This window comes from Leopardus geoffroyi, chromosome C1 (genome assembly GCF_018350155.1).
Source record: "Leopardus geoffroyi isolate Oge1 chromosome C1, O.geoffroyi_Oge1_pat1.0, whole genome shotgun sequence".
Lineage (NCBI taxonomy): Eukaryota > Metazoa > Chordata > Mammalia > Carnivora > Felidae > Leopardus > Leopardus geoffroyi.
In genome coordinates, this window is record NC_059328.1 from 184,768,924 (window position 1) to 184,787,068 (window position 18,145).

The following is an 18,145-nucleotide window of genomic DNA, read 5'->3' on the forward strand; positions in this document are numbered from 1 at the left end:
CTCCATGAACCAAAATCTTCCATAAAAGCAAATACACCTGATTTCTATTGTGAGCCCCCAACACGGGGGTCTCATTTAACCTAGCTTCTTGTCCTACCCTCTCATGTTGGTAATCATTTCAGGATGGTCTCTAACCTAATGAGAGAGAGATCTTTTGTGACAAAATAATGATAATGGTGATGATAATAATAATAATATCATCTTACAAGGGTGCTTTCCTTCCTTCTTCCAGACTGAGCAATGAGACTGTAACAATGTTAGACAAGGAGATAATACTGCACACTTAATGTGGCCGTGCATTATTTCATCCTCAACAGGCTTAATTAACATAAACTTGTCCAACCTTCTTTTTGCAATGACTCTGAATGAGAACGATGAATAATTTGCTAAGACCCCAGAGGAGAAGACAGTGGGAAAATAAAGAATTTTAATTCAGGTGGTTTGGTCTCATTCTTGCGCTTATTTAATGAAACTCTATCGGGAAGCTTCTTTATACCACAAAATACAATTGAAAAAAGAAGAAATGTTAATTAAATTTCTGTATTATTTAAACAGTTTTATGGAGAACACCAAATAACTAGCTTATTCATGATTAGGAGTAAGGGGGATGGGGTGAATCATAATTAGTTATTTTGTGGTATGTCTATCTTCTTCGGAGGTTAATTTGATTTAGATAGGAAGATGATGTTAACACTCTTTAGTAGATTTCAGATTCCCTGGGGTAGCTTTTACTTTATAACCCTATTGTGCACTTAATATGACTTTTGTCATGGTGTCAGTGTGTAATCCCTTAACAGACTGCGGAGTTTAAGTAAACAGCAGTGATTCTGTTTTACAGTATGATTTAGGGTCTTAATCTGGTTCTTTTGAATCGATGCAGAAATTTGAACCAAAATTTTCATTCTCAAAGTTTTCAAGACATCTTTATTTTCTAAAGAGATGATCATTTTGTAAATGATGATAAAGAGAGGAAAAGATATTTAAAAGTATTATTTGGCTTGTATTACATTAAAGGAAGGACATTTGAGATTATGGCATTTGTAGAGCTTGTTTTCATACAGCTTTAGGCCTCGCTTTGTTAGGTATGGTAGGAAAGGGGTAAGAGGGTGTTCATGATGAGAGGGGCGCTGAGTTTATTTAGATGGCAGCCATTGTACATACATTGTAAATTACTTTTTTCATCTGGGGTGTGCACTGAGAAGTTAATATACTGCTGTCATACAAATAATGTTAAAACTATGATATCATTGGAGATTTATATGGTTTACTTATACAACGCGATGGGATATTTTGGAGGACACACCATGCAATATCATGGGCTGACTGATGCATTAGAAGGACAACAGAGGATCTGTAAAAACATATTTTTCTGCTCAAGGCTATAAAGCAAGGCAAGTGTAGAGTACTTGGTTCTGGTGGGTGGTGGGTTTCTTTAAGGCCCTAAAACCTTTAAGAGGTTTGAGAGTGATGATGTCATTAATTAATAACTGACCGCATGCTAATCAATACAGTAGGTACACGCTGTAATGGCTTATAAGCATGATGGCTTTTTAATGGCTCATGTATAAATGTTAATTGATTTAAAACAAAAGGAAATTTTTGTTATTGGGTCAATAGTTTATGGATTATGACTACCATTTAGTTTGAGATTGCTAATGAATGTTCCTTCCTCATCCCCGACTCCCCTCCCCACCTTGTTCCTCTATGGTTTTTAATCAGAAATGCCTGTAAACAAGATAGATCAGACCAATTATTGGGACTGGAATCCAGTAACACTTGTAAAGGGCCAAAGGCTTCTATCAGGTGTTCCACTGGGGCTTCACAATATGTATCCTATAACATGGAATGTATATGACCCTGTGCAAAGTGCTGTGTTCACTTCTTTTATAACATATTTTACACAAAATATATATGTCATATAAATATGAAACCCTTGATATATTGTCAAGGATTTTGTACTTGAATTTTCTTATACTTAGTGTATAGAGTTAAAGAGATATCATAAGTGACCTAAAAGAGAAGGGTATGGTATTTGTTCCAACATGTAAATTAAGAATCAGAACAGATTTAACATCAGAAACAAGAATTGGCACATAGAATTTTACCTGGGAGACTCTCATTGGCAAGCATGGGGCTGTTCGCAACAGACATATGAAGACTTAGGAGTTGCTTGTTGTGATACGGCTTTGTGCTTAATAGAAAAGGGGTATGCAGTTAATTCTTTATCATTGCAGACAGCAGTTATGGCTTCGTCTCCTCCTTCAACTGCCATGTGAGCATTTTTTCCCCGTTTTATTGCTCCATTCTTGGAGGTCTGTTTTGGAATGGTGCCAGTTATCTTTTTTCATTTAGGCAAAGTTTACATCGAAATGCTGATTTTATACATGAGGAAACTGGTGGCTTTTGAATAGTATCCCTGTCATCTTCCATATGGATGTGCACAAAGTTGAAAAAGGCAAATAGTATTAGAATGTTATGTGAGAAACAGCAGTCCTCTGCCTTCAGTCCTCAGCCTCTGACTTCCTGCGCTTCTCATTCTTCAAAAGATCACGGTCAACTCTCCTAGCTGACTTGTCTTTTTTCCTGGTGTTTATTTCCATGTATAAAAAACTTCTATTACAGAGTCCTTATTTTCCAGTTTTGAATATTATCTACTAATTTCTTTGTATGAAAGATAGGAATTTAGCATCTTTACATCCTCCCCTACCAACAGTACCCTTGCCAAGACCTTCTTAGATTTAGTGTTTACATTTTTGTCTGTACTATTAATCCATACCTTTTTTTTTCATTTTAGACAGAGAGAGAGAGAGAGAGAGAGAGAGAGAGAGAGAGCGCTGGTGAGAGGGGAAGAGGGAGAAAGAGACAGAAAATCTTAAGCAGGCTCCATACTCAGCGTGGAGCTCCCATGAACTATGAGATCATGATCTGAGCTGAAATCAAGAGTTGGACGGACGCTCAACCGACTGAGCCACCCAGACACCCCATACGCAAATTTTAATAAGTATAAATCTCCTATTACTGTGTTCATATACCTCAGATAATCATTCCAAGAACGGTAGGAAAAGCAAGACAGGGAGTCTCTTTTCATAGGTTGCTCTGTGTGTGTGTGTGTGTGTGTGTGTGTGTGTGTGTGTGTGTATGGTAGGGCACTAATCTTAAAGGACAAACAGAAGAAGAGGGCTAGTGGAAGGGGCTGAGGAGGAATGGATGTAGGAGGAAAACCAGGAGAAAATGGAAGACAATGGAAAGAGTGTCAGGAAGAAGGAGAGTGTAAAAAAAAGTCAAAAGCCAAAGAGAAATAACATAAGAGGAAGACTAAAAGGCCTCTAGTGGTGGCTGCCAGAGTATTGGGGTCCAAGTCCTCAATGCAATGGTAAATAACAAGTAACTTTGACTTGAGGAGCTTGGTTCTGAAGTAAAGGAGAGAGAAGGCAGTTAAGAGATGTGGCTAAAAAAATTAAGTTCAGGTTTTTTGTTTGTTTTTGAGACAAGAAAGACTTTAGCATGTTTCTAGGTGAGGATGTAAATTGAAAATCTGCATGTGACCAGCAATCTTTTCCAATCATCTCTTCAACAATTGTATTATAACTTAATGATAATATTTTCCTATATATTGTACCGTACAATGATTAAATGTCTGTTAAAAGAGTTATCTTACTTTGACTATACACATACATATACATGTTGGAAACTGGCAGTTTCGAGGAGGAAATGCCCAATTTACAGATTCTAGCCAAGACTCAAACATGCCCCCTACTCCTAGTCCAGAGCCTTTGCTACCTTTTGCAGTTGCCCTTTGAATTTCCCTTTGCTTCTTGGTTGATCTTTGCTGTTAAGAAACTCCTCTATTCTTACTTTTTTTTTGGCCAGGCTTATTTGTCCATCTGCCTGCTGCTATCATTTCCTTCAAATCCACAGCTATATCATGTGTTGACTAACTTCATTACACCATAAAGCTGCTCTTACTATCCACATCATACACAGATCCAGACATTTTGCAATGGAAAGAGATTCCCTCCAGTCTAGTAACCTATTTTGAGGACGTATTTTTTTTTGACTGTCACTAGGAACACCATTATCTTAAACAACATGTGGACTTAGAGCCATACATCAGGATAGATAACAAAACCATTTTATATAACTGGAGTTTAACTTGGATATTAATGACTTTTGGTGTCAGACTCTACCTGCAAATTTCACTAGGGGTGTGGATACTTCTCATTTCACTTTTTTTAATGACTTTGATCAACCAGAGCTCCAAAGATTGGTTTATTAAATGGGTAGCAAAAGTAAGTGATGGTTTTCAGGTCTGCATTGTCATTGAGAATGTTTGGCTCTGTGCAGGTTTCCTGGGTGAGGGTAATACATTCCTCAATAATTTACTTGTTCAATCAATCTACAAAAAATTCTTCGGGGTCTACTATTTTTCAAGTACTATGCCAGATGCATCGTGCTTTCAAGGGTTGGAGGTGGTCTCAGTTTTGTAAGAGACAGATGAATCAACATATTATTAGAATATCATATAATAAAGAGCAGGTTGTTTTCACTGTGAATAATGGGGTATTCTCTGGAATTAATCTTATTGGAGAATCCATTCAAAATATGCTTTCTGGAGATAGTGGCACTCGAACTTAGAGGATAAGTAATAAGGAGAGCGACAGGGCAAAGAAGGCTGCCAGGCAGAAGGAAAAATGTGTTCAAAGGCATAGAGGCATGAGCAAGCAGAGAACCTGGTGCATCATGGGAAGAGTAAGCATGTAATATGTTTGGAGTTAAGGGTACATGTGGAAACGTTGGCAAGTGGTAGTGCTGGGGCGGTGAGTGGTATCCAGATTCTCAAAGGCCTTGTTTTTAAGGATTTTAGAAATATTTTGGGAATTCACAGATGGTTTTCGAGCATAAGAGTCATGTAATGCAATCAGTCTTTTAGGAATACCAACACTGAATTAGAAGGGTGACTGGGGTCATGAGACCAGAAAACCAGGTGAGAGACTCTGCCCTGAGCTAAGATTATGGATGTGGATGATAGGAGGGGAGATAAGAAAGACAATTAGATTGAGATTGAATCACCTGAGCTTCATGATCAATTTGGTGTAACGTGGAGGAGAAGCCTTGTGAATGGTCACACTGGCTTCTCAGTAATTCCTATTGTGAATTCCTAGAGCTAATGGTGCTGGGATGTGCTTTGGGGTAACCTGAATAGCTGGTTTATACATATGGAATGATTCAAGAATTTCTGAATGACAGTGTCCAGTTGCATGACAGTGTTCAGTTAACAACAGTGTCCAGCTAAAAATTCTTAAGTATAGTATATACAAAATTTCCAAATGACTATGAGTGTTATTAAATCACATCTTTAGCACTGCTGGGTACCTAGATTAAAAAATCCTAGTCCTCCATTTATATTCTATGACCAGTGATTAACCATATGCAAATAATTTTTTTTTTTTTATGTATCCATTGAACTTTATTCCTTCTTTTTAAAATTTATTTATTTATTTATTTTGAGAGAGAGAGCACATGAACGGGGGAGAGGGGCAAGGTGGGGGGGGAGGGAGAGAGAGAGGGGGAGAGAGAGACAGAGAGAGAGAGAGAGAGAGAGAGAGAGAGAGAGAATCTCAAGCAGGGTCCATGCTCAGTGTGAAGCCTAATGTGGGGCTCAATCTCATGACCATGAGATCATGGCCTGAGTTGAAATCAAGAGTCAGATGCTTAACCAGCTGAGCCACCCAGCACCCCAACCTTTATACTTTCTAATGTTATTTTTTTAAGGGTTTTTTTAAATTTTGATAATATATCAAACTAACCATATACAAATGTTAATGCAATTCTGAAATGAATTTTCTTATGATTCTGTCTGGAGAAACAGTGCTTTAAATTCTCAAGGACACTTCTCCCCATGTTACAGAAAGTGTATGAAGTTGATATAAATGCCAGACATTGCCTTTCTTTTTCCAGGCATTATATTTGATCCTAGAAATTTGCAAGTTTTCATAAGTTCTGACAATGTGATTATTTCAAACTCACCAAAAAAGCCAAAGAACCTCACATTTTTGACAATAGCCAATTGACTTTGGCATCCTGAAAACTGAACCGGACAGTTATATTTAGTCTTTGGCTTTGAGAGTAGAATAGCTTTTAAATTTTTTAGAGGGGAAAATATTTACCTTTTTTGTTTGTAAACGTCATAAATTCTCATTGCAAACAATAGAGAAACAAAAGAGAAATGTATAAAATAGAAATCGAAAGTGCTGTACAATCTACCATAGTTCTATCACTAGAAACAATGGTTAAAGTTTAGGGTGTATCTTACAGATATTCTTGCATATATTTTTTAATGCTATCACATTATGCATACTTTTCTGTAATCTTCCTTTCTCAATTAGCAATGTCATGAATATGTTTCCATGTAAGTTTATAAGCAACTATCCTTTTTTATTTTATTTTATTTTATTTTATTTTATTTTATTTTATTTATTTATTTTTTTATTTAGGCTCTATGCCCAGTGTGGAGCCGAACATGGTGCTTGAACTCATGACCCTAAGATCAAGACTGGGCTCAGAACAAGAGTCAGATGCCTAATCAACTGAGCCACCAGGTACCCCATAAGAAGCTATCCTTTAATTGTGTTTTTATTTTACATATGTATAATTTCTTCACCTAGTTCCTTAGTTTTCTTCCCCTAAATTTTCAACTAACAAATAGTGTTGCTATGAGTGTCCTTGTACTTAATAATTTATTATTTTTTCTGTTCCTTCATTTGAATACATTTCTAAAGTGGAACTATTGAGTCAAAGGTTACATATATTTTATTTTAAGTTTTGGTAAGTATTTTCAAATTAACACCTTAAATTGTACTCCTCATGCTGCTACCTACCTTGGTATAATCAACTTTTGATTTTTCTTTATAATGTAGGAAAAACAAAACAGAACAAAACTTATAACTCTTAATTTGGATATCCTTTCTCTTTAATGATGCTGTTTATCTGATGTTTATTGTTCTTTTTCATCTTCTCTTACTTGTGAAAGTTATTTGCCAAATTTTCTGTAGTGTTATCTACATATGATAGTATGTGGTGTTATCTACATATCTAACATATGAAAAGCTCTTCATATGTTAAAGTCAAACTTTTTCTTACAACTTATGATTTGGAGATTTGATAAGACAGGCTTCCCCTTCCTCAAGATTATAAGTAGGGTAAGTTTTAATGAAAACAAAACAAAAAAAAACCTAGAGATAAGGATCCAGTGAAAAATTAAAAAATAATTACGGAGTTTATTAATGGGAAACAGGCAACTGGAAAAGACTGTGAGATGGTCTTTAATAAAAGGAGAAACTTGTTTAATTTCACAATAAATTGGAAATAAGGACTAGGATACAAATTGTGTGAGAGTAGGGGAATCTGTTTTATTCACGGCTGTGTCCCCTATAGAAATGCTTGGCACACAGAAGTTGCTTAATAATTTTTTGGAATTAATTAAGGAATGCATGCATCTAAGCTGACATGAATACATCATGAAAACTTGAATTGGGGAATATCTACAAATCAATATTATTTCTATAAACACTGAGGAGAGAGAGAACACCATTACAATGTCAACTTTCACTATCATTGGGAAACTGGTAATTTAAGCTTTAAAACTCATTTGTTTATTGAGACTTTTTTTCTTGGCTCAAGGTCCCAAATTTTACTAATGTCTGTTAATACATTAAATTTGTGTCCTTTATAAACTATAGTTTTAGTCTTTGAGTAATATAACCCTAAGGAAGATAAGAGAATTAAAAAAGAATCAACACTGCATTACAAGTGGGCTGGCAAGTTAAAAGTGGGCTGACATTAGAATATTCATTATTTCATGATTTACCCTGAAATGAATGACAAAAGACATTTTGGAATCTTTTTCATTTGGGATTCTTAAGCAAATCCCAAGGTCTGACAAAAATGTAAACTGTACTGGGAAAAGTGTAAGAGATAATCTAAAGAATTAACCTCCATTTAAAAAAAAAAAAACAGAATGACTTAATATTTTCATTGGAACCCGTTGTTTGATTGTTTTAAGGTTAAGCTAGTAAACATAAACTTATGCCTAAATTCTGAGTTCCAATTTATGGGATGATACAATAACATTCCCCTTTTTTTGTTGTAATTGAGATATTTTCTTGGATGATTTAAAAATAGATTTTTATAAGTTGTGTTCTCTAGCATTTTTTTCCCTGAAAGAATAATTCTTTTTTATTAGTGTAATAGCTAATTTTAATTCTATGTCACACAAACCCCCTTAACTTTATATGGTATTTTATATAGTAATGTTTATTTCCTATACAAACTCTCTAGAATGTTTTATCTGTTTTATATCCCATTGAATTCTCCCTGAAACTGCACTAGTTTACAATAATTTTATTACTTTATTAATTAAACGTTTTCCAACAAGCTAGCTATGGCATTTCTTATCATCAAGGGTTCCATTAGTTTTTAATGGTGTGAGACAAAATTACCATTTACCCACATGCAATTTAAGAAGCATCATTAACACAGGAAAAGCACCAGGTGGGATTTCTAATAGTTACTGTTTCTCATTTTTGTTTTTATTTAAAAGGAATAACTGGTTTTGAGATTTTTTTTTTTTTTGCTGCTATACTGCCAAATCTTCACTTGGATTTTATGATCGAGATAATTTAAAATAATGTTCTTCTATCTCCTTAGGCACTACTCAACAGTATTTCTCTTATGTGCACACAGCTCCAGTCTAGCACTTTTCCCAAACAGTCGAGTGACTGGTCGGTGCAGACAACAGAACAAAGAGAGTCCTACGTGGACTCAAGCAGTGTGTGGCCAAGGGCTTGGGCAGTGGCAGTGGAGTGGCCATAGACTGCTCCTATCAGAGAAGCAGGAGGATTGGGACTGGGAAGATCCAGGGGTCCTGAAAAACCAGAAGAAATTCTAGGACTCTTGCAAGGTGGACACTCATTCCCTGCCCCCACCCCCTACTCCTCTGGAGAGGGTATATGAACTCTTGAGAAGCAGTCACATGACATATGGTAGGTAATGCTTGCCCTCTTGGAGGTGGAGAGTACCAATCTAGAAAATAAATGTGAGAGAACCAGTCAGGATTACTCAGGCACTGAAGTTTGTAATAGCATAGATACTTTCAAAAGATTGTGAAAATACAGCTATCTTGCAATTCAGTGTATTGTAAAGCATATAGAACATGTTACAGATCCCTTTTACCTATAAACCTCTAATTCTATTTAGGGTTCTTCATTTTGAACTAATTCTAATTAGAATTAGATGTTTATTTATTCAAGTCTTTGGCAAAATGCTTGTCAGCTACTAACAAAAGGCAAAAAAAAAAAAAAAAAACAAAAAACAAAAAACAAAAAAAAAACAAAAAAAAACCCTCCCAGATATACAAAAAGAAGTCATATGAAGCTAGTTTGGGTGATCATTTCAGATTTTGCTTTTGTTGGATAGTTACTGTTCTAGGATATAAAAGAATTAGAATAGTAGAGGAAAATCACAGTTCCACAAAGTCAGGGTTTGGGCAAGATCTAAAGTCTTTGACGCAAAATAGACAAAATTTAGTGAAATTGACCAGTATTCCAAGATATTTTTCATCAAGGAGTGGAATGTAGTCAAGAACAGCTTACTTGCGGGGCGCCTGGGTGGCTCAGGTCATGATCTCACGGTCCGTGGGTTCGAGCCCCGCGTCGGGCTCTGTGCTGACAGCTCAGAGCCTGAAGCCTGTTTCAGATTCTGTGTCTCCCTCTCTCTGACCCTCCCCCGTTCATGCTCTGTCTCTCTCTGTCTCAAAAATAAATAAATGTTAAAAAAAAAATTAAAAAAAAAAAAGAACAGTGTACTTGCTTGAGTCAGGAAAGACAAATTAAGACATTTTTAATCACCTCCTAAAAAAATGTTTTATAAATCATTACCTGAATAATCTGTTGAAAAATGAAGACATCTCTTGGCTTGATACCCAGTCTGTTTTGTATGTCCTTTCTTTCAAGTGATTTGTAGATGAATATTTTGAGCATTAGCACATTGTAGGGGTATGCAGTTTTTTTTATAGAGTGGTCTTCTCTGGGAGATTTTTATAAAAGTACTAAATGTAATTTGATATTTATTGATCGCTTATAGGTTTATCATATGATATATATTGATTAGCCCACTACACTGCATGACAAATTTTTGTTTCATTGCAAAGAAAATTGCTGTAATAGAGGAGTTTTAAGAAAAAAAGGAGAGAGAAAAAATACGAGTGAAGCAAACTCTTCTAAATGTGGAAGTTTTGACACCTAAGGAGAAATAGTTTATTTCCTAAGATTAACATATTTTCTATTAAGCCAATTCTACACCTACTGCTTATATCAATCTATATGTTTAGTTAATTCCCCAGTAAATATGTGTCTAGACACAGAAAATACTTAGACTTATTGGCAGTATTGTATAGGTGGCATTTTTTTTTCTGCACAATGATCGTGTGCTAGATGGATCTTCTGTTAGTATATCAATTCTATATTTGTGTTGCCTACAAAAAAAGAAAAATCAGCAAAGTTATTGATGAGCTTCTGTGTTGCATTTTCTCCTCTAGAGCAGCAGAGTAGTATTCCTCCATTTTGAACTTGACCTAAATCAGTTATTAAATTTTAAGCAAGTCACTCTATCACTTTGAATGAGAGATGTTATTTGGATAAATTGCTTTTAGCATTGATGTATAGGAAGACTCTATAAATTCTTCTCTGGGACAATTAAATTATTACATAATTTACTGGGTAAGTTGTATTTTATTTGGGATGACACTTAATAACACTAGATTTCCCAGGATCCAGTAAAACATTTTTGGTGCTACTAGATTCCTAGCATTTGCTCTATTTCCATTCAGTGTACTTTTATTGTGCTAGAAGCTGACAGAAAATTGCTATAGCCAATCACCAAAAAGTGCTTATTTTTTTATGATGTTTTATTTTCATTGCTCGACATTAACATAATGAAACTTTAGATTTTTCTATTAAAACGATGCAGTACATGTGAAGTGTCATGATGAATGACAATTTCTTGCGATATACATTTTGGCGCTTGTAAAATAAAGATTGACATTAGAGCTTCCTGGATTGGATACTCTCCAATTTTATTTAGAGGCTATATAAAAAGCAAACACACACACACACACACACACACACACACACATGCACTACACACACACACACATGTGTAGTGCATGTGTGTGTGTGTGTGTGTGTGTGTGTGTGTGTAATATTCCTAACCAGAAGAGAGGTAATAAAAATTATTTATTGGAGCATTGCTATTTGTGTAAATGTTCTTATTTAGCATCTACTAATGTCACAGAGAGATAATTTTTTGGAAGTAATGAGCCACCAAGAAAATTTCTTAATTTTCTTTTGTGTGGATAGCATAAAATTGGTGAACTTCAAAAAAAGAAAAACACACACAACCAAACATTTCTTGAGTTTACCTATAGTAAGCTTTGACTGCTATTGTTTTGAATCATTTTTAGTGAAATGTCACAGAAATTAGGATACAATAATGGCAAGAGAATACATGTCATGAAAGCCTGCAATTAAAATCCAGACTGTGTGGAACACATACCACAATCAGTGACATATGCCAATGGTTCAATTCTTAGGCAATTGGATGAGGATAATTGGGTCAGAAGGAGGCTTCAACTTTTTCTATTATGCATTGTGCACTCCCCAGAGCTGGACATATTGTAGAGAAGGAAAATAGCAAAGTGTTTTAGGTGCAAAAGGTTTTGGTGTCAGATACCTTTTATTTCCTATCTTATCGCCAAGTGATCTTAGGCTAGTCACTTCATCTCTCTCAGACCTAGTTACGTTTTCTTAGATGAAAAGGAAAACAGGGTTGGATGGTTTTAAAGTGTGGATGAGATAAAGCAGCAAAAGTTCTGACCACAATGCGTGGCACCCAGCGCTAGTCTAAAACAGTTACCATTCTACGCACCATGTTTGTGTTGCTTCTACTCCCAGCAAAGACATAGTGACCCACTAGGTGGCTTGATTTGTGATCTATATGCCTTTTTTAGAAAACTTGTAATGTTTATTCACTTTTCAGAGACAGAGAGAGACAGAGGGTGAGTGGGGAGGAAGGAAAGACAAAGAAGGAGCCACAGAATCTGAAGCTGGCTCCAGGCTCTGAGCTGTCAGCACAGAGCCCCATGCAGGGCTTGAACTCACAGACCACGAGATCATGACCCTAGCTGAAGGCAGAAACCCAACTGACTGAGCCACCCAGGTGTCCCTGTGATGTATATTTCTTTGTTGAATTTAATTGAATAGCGAGGATTTGGGTAATTAAAGGTACTATTCTTGGAAATAATAACTGACATTTATGAGCATTTACAATGTGCCTGGCATAGTGCTAAGCATATATCTCTTGATGTGCATAAGCACGTATGTGTGCACATATACACACAATCTCATTTTATTCTCTTCAGACGTTTATGAAGTAGGTACAACTTTAACACCATGTTAAAGAGGGGGGAAATGGAGCTCAGGGAGCTTTAGTCTCTAGTCCAGAATCTCTCCCTTATTACGTGATGGCAGCGGGAGGCACATCCAGGTAGTCCCCGAGCTCACATATTTCACACTAGGAAGAAAGCTGTAGACTGAGTGTTAAATGAATACAAATACTTCATTGCAATGATGAATCACAAGAAATGTAGAGCACTGAAAAAGAAGAACCAACAACAGAAAAAAAAATAGAGAAAATGGTGCTGTAGAAAGAAAGATCATTTTCAGAGGTGAATGGACAGGAGATAGTCTCACCATTTTTAAATATATTTCCAACAGCCATGATTTAGATTTGTTGAAGTTTTCCTTCTTTGGGGCTCAGTTTTCTCAGTTGGAAACGAGCTTGTTGGAACAAATGAACTCTAAGGTTCTTTCTCTGGTTCTAACTTACATTTTTTCATGAGTTCTAATCAGCTACAAATAACATTTCCCACTTCTCCTTGTGTCAATCAGAGGGGGTCCCACCTAATGTCTGGTCACCTCTCGTTACATTTTAGAGCTGTAAGTTGATAACTGACTCCACTACCTGTCAGTTTGCCAACATGTCAAGAGGGGTTTGTTGGTGATACAGAGGGAAAGAAATGGGAAACATGATGACCAAGGGGCTCCCTTATTAGCGGTGGAAGCAAATATTGACATAATGTTGGCAGAATTCTCTCTCACACACAAACTCTTCTGTGAATATACAACAAAGAAATCCATGTATGTAAACAGAATGTAGTCACATTTAATATTTTAAGCCCACAATCTAACTTTTTTCCTTAAAATTTTGTTTTGTGCTGCTAGGAAATGAAGGGTGGGCTAAAACAGGGTCATTTAGCCTTATATGAATGATTAGGTTAAGTCTCTGTCCAGAAGTATGGTCATCAAAATCTTGTTCGTTGAGGCTATTATTTAAGCCTTAACAGTCTTCTCAGACAAGAAGCATTTTGTTTTGCGTGCCCTAGTGGTGTGATATGAGGTGGAGACACAGTGAGCGATGAACTGTGTGAACATGGCGCTTGGAGGTAAAGCAAGAGGTCCCAGGTGTCCTGAGTGAGGCATCTGACAGGTAGGTGATGCAGTTGAGTGGATCAAGGATCAGACAGCTGGGATTCCAGGTCTGACCACCGCCCTCAGTAGCATTGATAAGCTACAGTGCCCTGCTCCCAGCAAGGTGTTAATTCCTGACACGTGCTATGGAAGTACCATGCCTTATCACGCTGTCCCGAAGAGTGAAATGATCTCATGGAAGCACTTTATAAGCAATAAATCACAGACATGAAATAGTTCTGTGACTAACTTCACTGTGAGAAGGTTTAGTTGAAGGCACTCTTACACAATGACAGCAGCATTGCCAAAATAAAATCTGCATTAAAGGAGGGTAAGTGTTCGCAGAGATCCATGGACATAAATAACAAAACAAGTAGTCAGGGTGTACCAGAATTTAAGTACTGGAAAGGTTATGTGGTATTCAAGCGGAAAGTTAGCAATGAAGTCAGCCAAGGTCAATTTCTGTATCTACTAAGTTATCTTAACATTTTAATAGCTTGGAACTGTGAAGAATGAGCTGGTTAATGGAATTTTGGAAAACAGAAACTTAGAACACATAATTGTACCAGAAAATGCTCCACATTTTAAATACCTGAAATTTTAAATGCATGCTAAAAACCAGGTACTTATCCAAATTGCCATAAATATTGCTTTATGGTAGAAATAACCCTAGAAAATTCTGGTGTCTTCTTTGTATCTTGAATGACTGTCCTAAGTACACAAATAAAAGTCAGGTGCATCTCAATGGTGAACATTACTGCTCAAGTACCTTAGATAATATTAATCAAAGTGTCAAAGTAACTTTATAGAAGGATTTTTCAGCCTCGCTACTGTCAGTATTTTGGATCACATACTTCTTTGTCGTGGGGGGCCACCCTGTGTCTTGTGGGATGTTGGTTAAGCATCTCTGGCCTCTGCTCATTAGATGCCAGTAGCACCTTTCAGTTGTGATAAAAATGTCCCTTGATGTTGCCAAACATCTCCTGGGGAACAAAACTATCCTCAGTTGAGAGCCACTGCTCTGTAGTGATATGAGAGCCTTCAGCTTTCATGACTCACATTTCCAAAAATTCTGGGGTAGTAAAATTAGTTAGAGATATATTAGAGAGAATAAATGCATACATATGTAAGTGTTGTGTTACTAACATATTCCTCATGTTAACACCCTCTCTCTTCTGGTTTTGTTGTGAAGATGCATAATTCTCTTCATGGTCAGACAGTGTGTTCTGAGGGTGGGGACTAGGTTGTATTTCCAAGGATCTGTATCTTATTTTCTTCTAGCTCTGCAGTCTCTTGCATTTTTATCCACCTCCTTTGTTTCATTACTGCTCCTCAGATGACTCTCAAAGTAGACAGGAACACAGGTGTGCTTGCTTGTTCCTCTTGTCCTTGTTCCTCTAGTCCTATTATTCCCATTTAGCTCATCTTCCCCTTGCATCTGTGCCCCTTGTGTCTTAATTTTTTTTTTCTCTTCTTCTTTTAGGCATCTAGGTACATCTTAACATCAACTTTATCTTTTCCCCTCTTTGTTTCTTCTGCCAATCAATTAACAGGTTGTAGTACTCTTAAATCTACAGTCTCTCTCCCAATTCTTGCTTTCAACCAACAATCTCTCTGAAATACCCACTAGCTTTTGTCACTATCTTGCACACTTGTCACTATCCTGGACAATTGTCATTATCTTCTAACATCTAGTCTTTGTCATTCATCTTCCTGCCTCCAGTCTTTCTTCAACATGTACATTTTATAGTGTTAGACTGGTGTCCCTGAAACACCCCCCTCCCAACAAACCCTTTAGAGCTCTAAGGACTAATGACTGACCCCACTTACTTCTTCAGCCCTATTTCTTTTTTTTTTTAATTAAAAAAATGTTTATTTATTTATTATTTTAAGAGGAAGAGATAGAGAGTGAGTGGGAGGGGCAGAGAGAGAGAGAGGGAGACAGAGAATCCCAAGCAGGCTCCACACTATCAGTGCAGAGCCCAATATGGGGCTTGAACTCACAAACCATGAGATCATGACCTGAGCCAAAATCAAGAGTTGGACGCTTAACCAACTGAGCCACCCAGGCGCCCCCAGCCCTATTTCTTGTAACTGGAGCTAAAGATAATTTCTCCTTAACCTGTACTTCTTTAGAACTTTATCTAAGAATTTCTTTGAATTCTATCATTTTCTCTAAACCATTTTTTCTTTTGTGTTTTGATAATTTTGATTTACATATGAGAAAAAAGCTTAACCCCCCCCCCCCGAAATATATATGGGAATTGGAGAATCTAGTTCTACTTAAGTACTTTAAAGTTACTTGAAAGATTATTTTAGAGAACTACAATATGCAGATGGTTATAAAATACTTTATATAGAATTCATGCATCCCTGATGTTGATACTGTTTATTTTTCTTCTTGGAATTTAACATAGAGCAGGCCTTCTTTACCTCCTCATCTTATGGTGGGACATGAATATGTAAATTTAGTTTCTATATTAAAAAATTGTACATGAATCTTAATCTGCATTTCACTTCAATGGGTATTAAACATACTTACTTAGGAGAGGCTGACTCTACAAAGTTCAAATATGGAGGTAACACATAATTAGAGAGAGCCATGATAGTCTAGTGGCACTTACTGCCACAGCCACTGGTCCATTTATTGGAGGGGAGTGAACACTTTGAACTTGCTGTTTGTCATCAAGAATGCTCACACAGTTCCATGAGAAAAGGCTTTGGCTTGAGCCCAGGTTGGTAGTAAATATAGGCCATTACTAGTTGATGTCTGTTTGATGGTCTGTATGAAATGAGTCGGTGGTCTCAGTCCAGTTATTAGAAGACAGGTGTCTACATCTCAAAACATCATGACAATTGGCACTAATTGTTACCGCTATTGGGAGTCTCAGCAGAGAAGCAGAGCAATCAGTCAAGGGAGAGGAGAAATTATCGTTGTCCTGCCCTTCAAGAGTTTCCTTTCCAAAAGCAGATGATGGGGAATTTCCCTGTCTCAGATAAAGAAGTCTTTTGGGATATAAGCAGAAAATAATACTACTAGAAGAAGAATATTTTGAAAAGAACTAGCATTTCCAATATTGAAAGAAATTTCAGTTATTTGTCTATCATTATTCACTTATTTCCCTTTCTACTCCCACATCCCTTTATATTTTAGAACTGGACTTTTGGCCACACTTTCTCTTCCTTATCCCAGAGAACTTGCTCTGATATGAAAGAACAGCTGCTTGGGTATCTATTATATTCTTTTATCAGTTCAACCTCAGACTTCTTTGTGCCACTGTTTGTCTTCCTGGATTTATGATACGTTTATTTTCACGTACATAAAGCATATTGATTCAATGGCTACCCATTGATGGCTTTTCTTCCATGGCATATTTAATTCAGTTGTATTGGGATACAAGTCTCCTACACTCTGATGTTCTATTTTCTCCACTGTTCTGAGCTCGTAGAGAATAGGGCCCTTGCTTGGTTCATTTTAGCATTCCCCCACCCCTGCCCACACTTGGTACCCTGCAGAGCACATATTGGGTACTCAGAAAGTAAATGCAACAATAAGTAAAAGAACCAATAAGTGAATGAATGAATGCATTCTTAGCCTGTTGGAGACATATATTGACATGTAGGAGTGAAATAAAGAGTAAATATGAAAGAGACATATTTTAAGAGACAGAGTGGTAGGAATTTGTAATTCTATTCTACTTGGTGCCTTTGAAATTCTCACACTTGCATTTTGAATGGTTGCTTAGTGTTCCAATCCATGCAAGCCATCTTACACAATTGCTTTGTAATCGGTATAATTTAGCTTTGTAACAGAGAGCCTCTCTAATGTATGTTTATAAGGGGGAATTTCTGTGTTCTCTGTTGCAGTTTATAGTCTCACCACTGCTAAATCCAGTGTTCTTCATTTCATGTGAATTAATAATTTAATGACTGTGATTTTGATTATCCTAACCATTGAAATTGCTTAAGACAAAGAGGAAAATTTCACAAATATGAAAAACCATGACTATATTTTGGTACTGCAAAAAAATATGTTAGAACTGTTGTATTCATATATATTAGAGCTGGGTAGATGTTCCCAAGTGTTTTGCTTTTTTCAAAATATAATTTATCACAAAAATTTTTAAAGTACTATTTTTAAATTATAAACCTAAAAATAGCTGTCAAAATGTCTAAAACAGAGAGCTTAATTTGATTCTTATTTTGATTATTCACTTGAATAAATTACTAATGTTTTAAATAGGACTATTAAGTGTAGCAAATGGTGAAAATAAATTAGTATATGTTGACAAAAATATATGACACAGTACATAGGCTGAATAAAATTTTAAAATTATTTGTTAAGATTAGACTAGTAAAACGCTTTCTTCTCTGCATGTGAATTTTGAGTAGGGTAATTTCGTACAGAATTTTATGAGAAAAAAATCTGTCACCTGAATATTGATTAGAAACAACTTCACAGATATGGTAGTTTTGTGTTGTAATTTGCAGAGATGTGTTTCCTTAGTTCAACATTATACATGTTGAAATCCAGATATACAGGTTTGTGACATAGGACCATA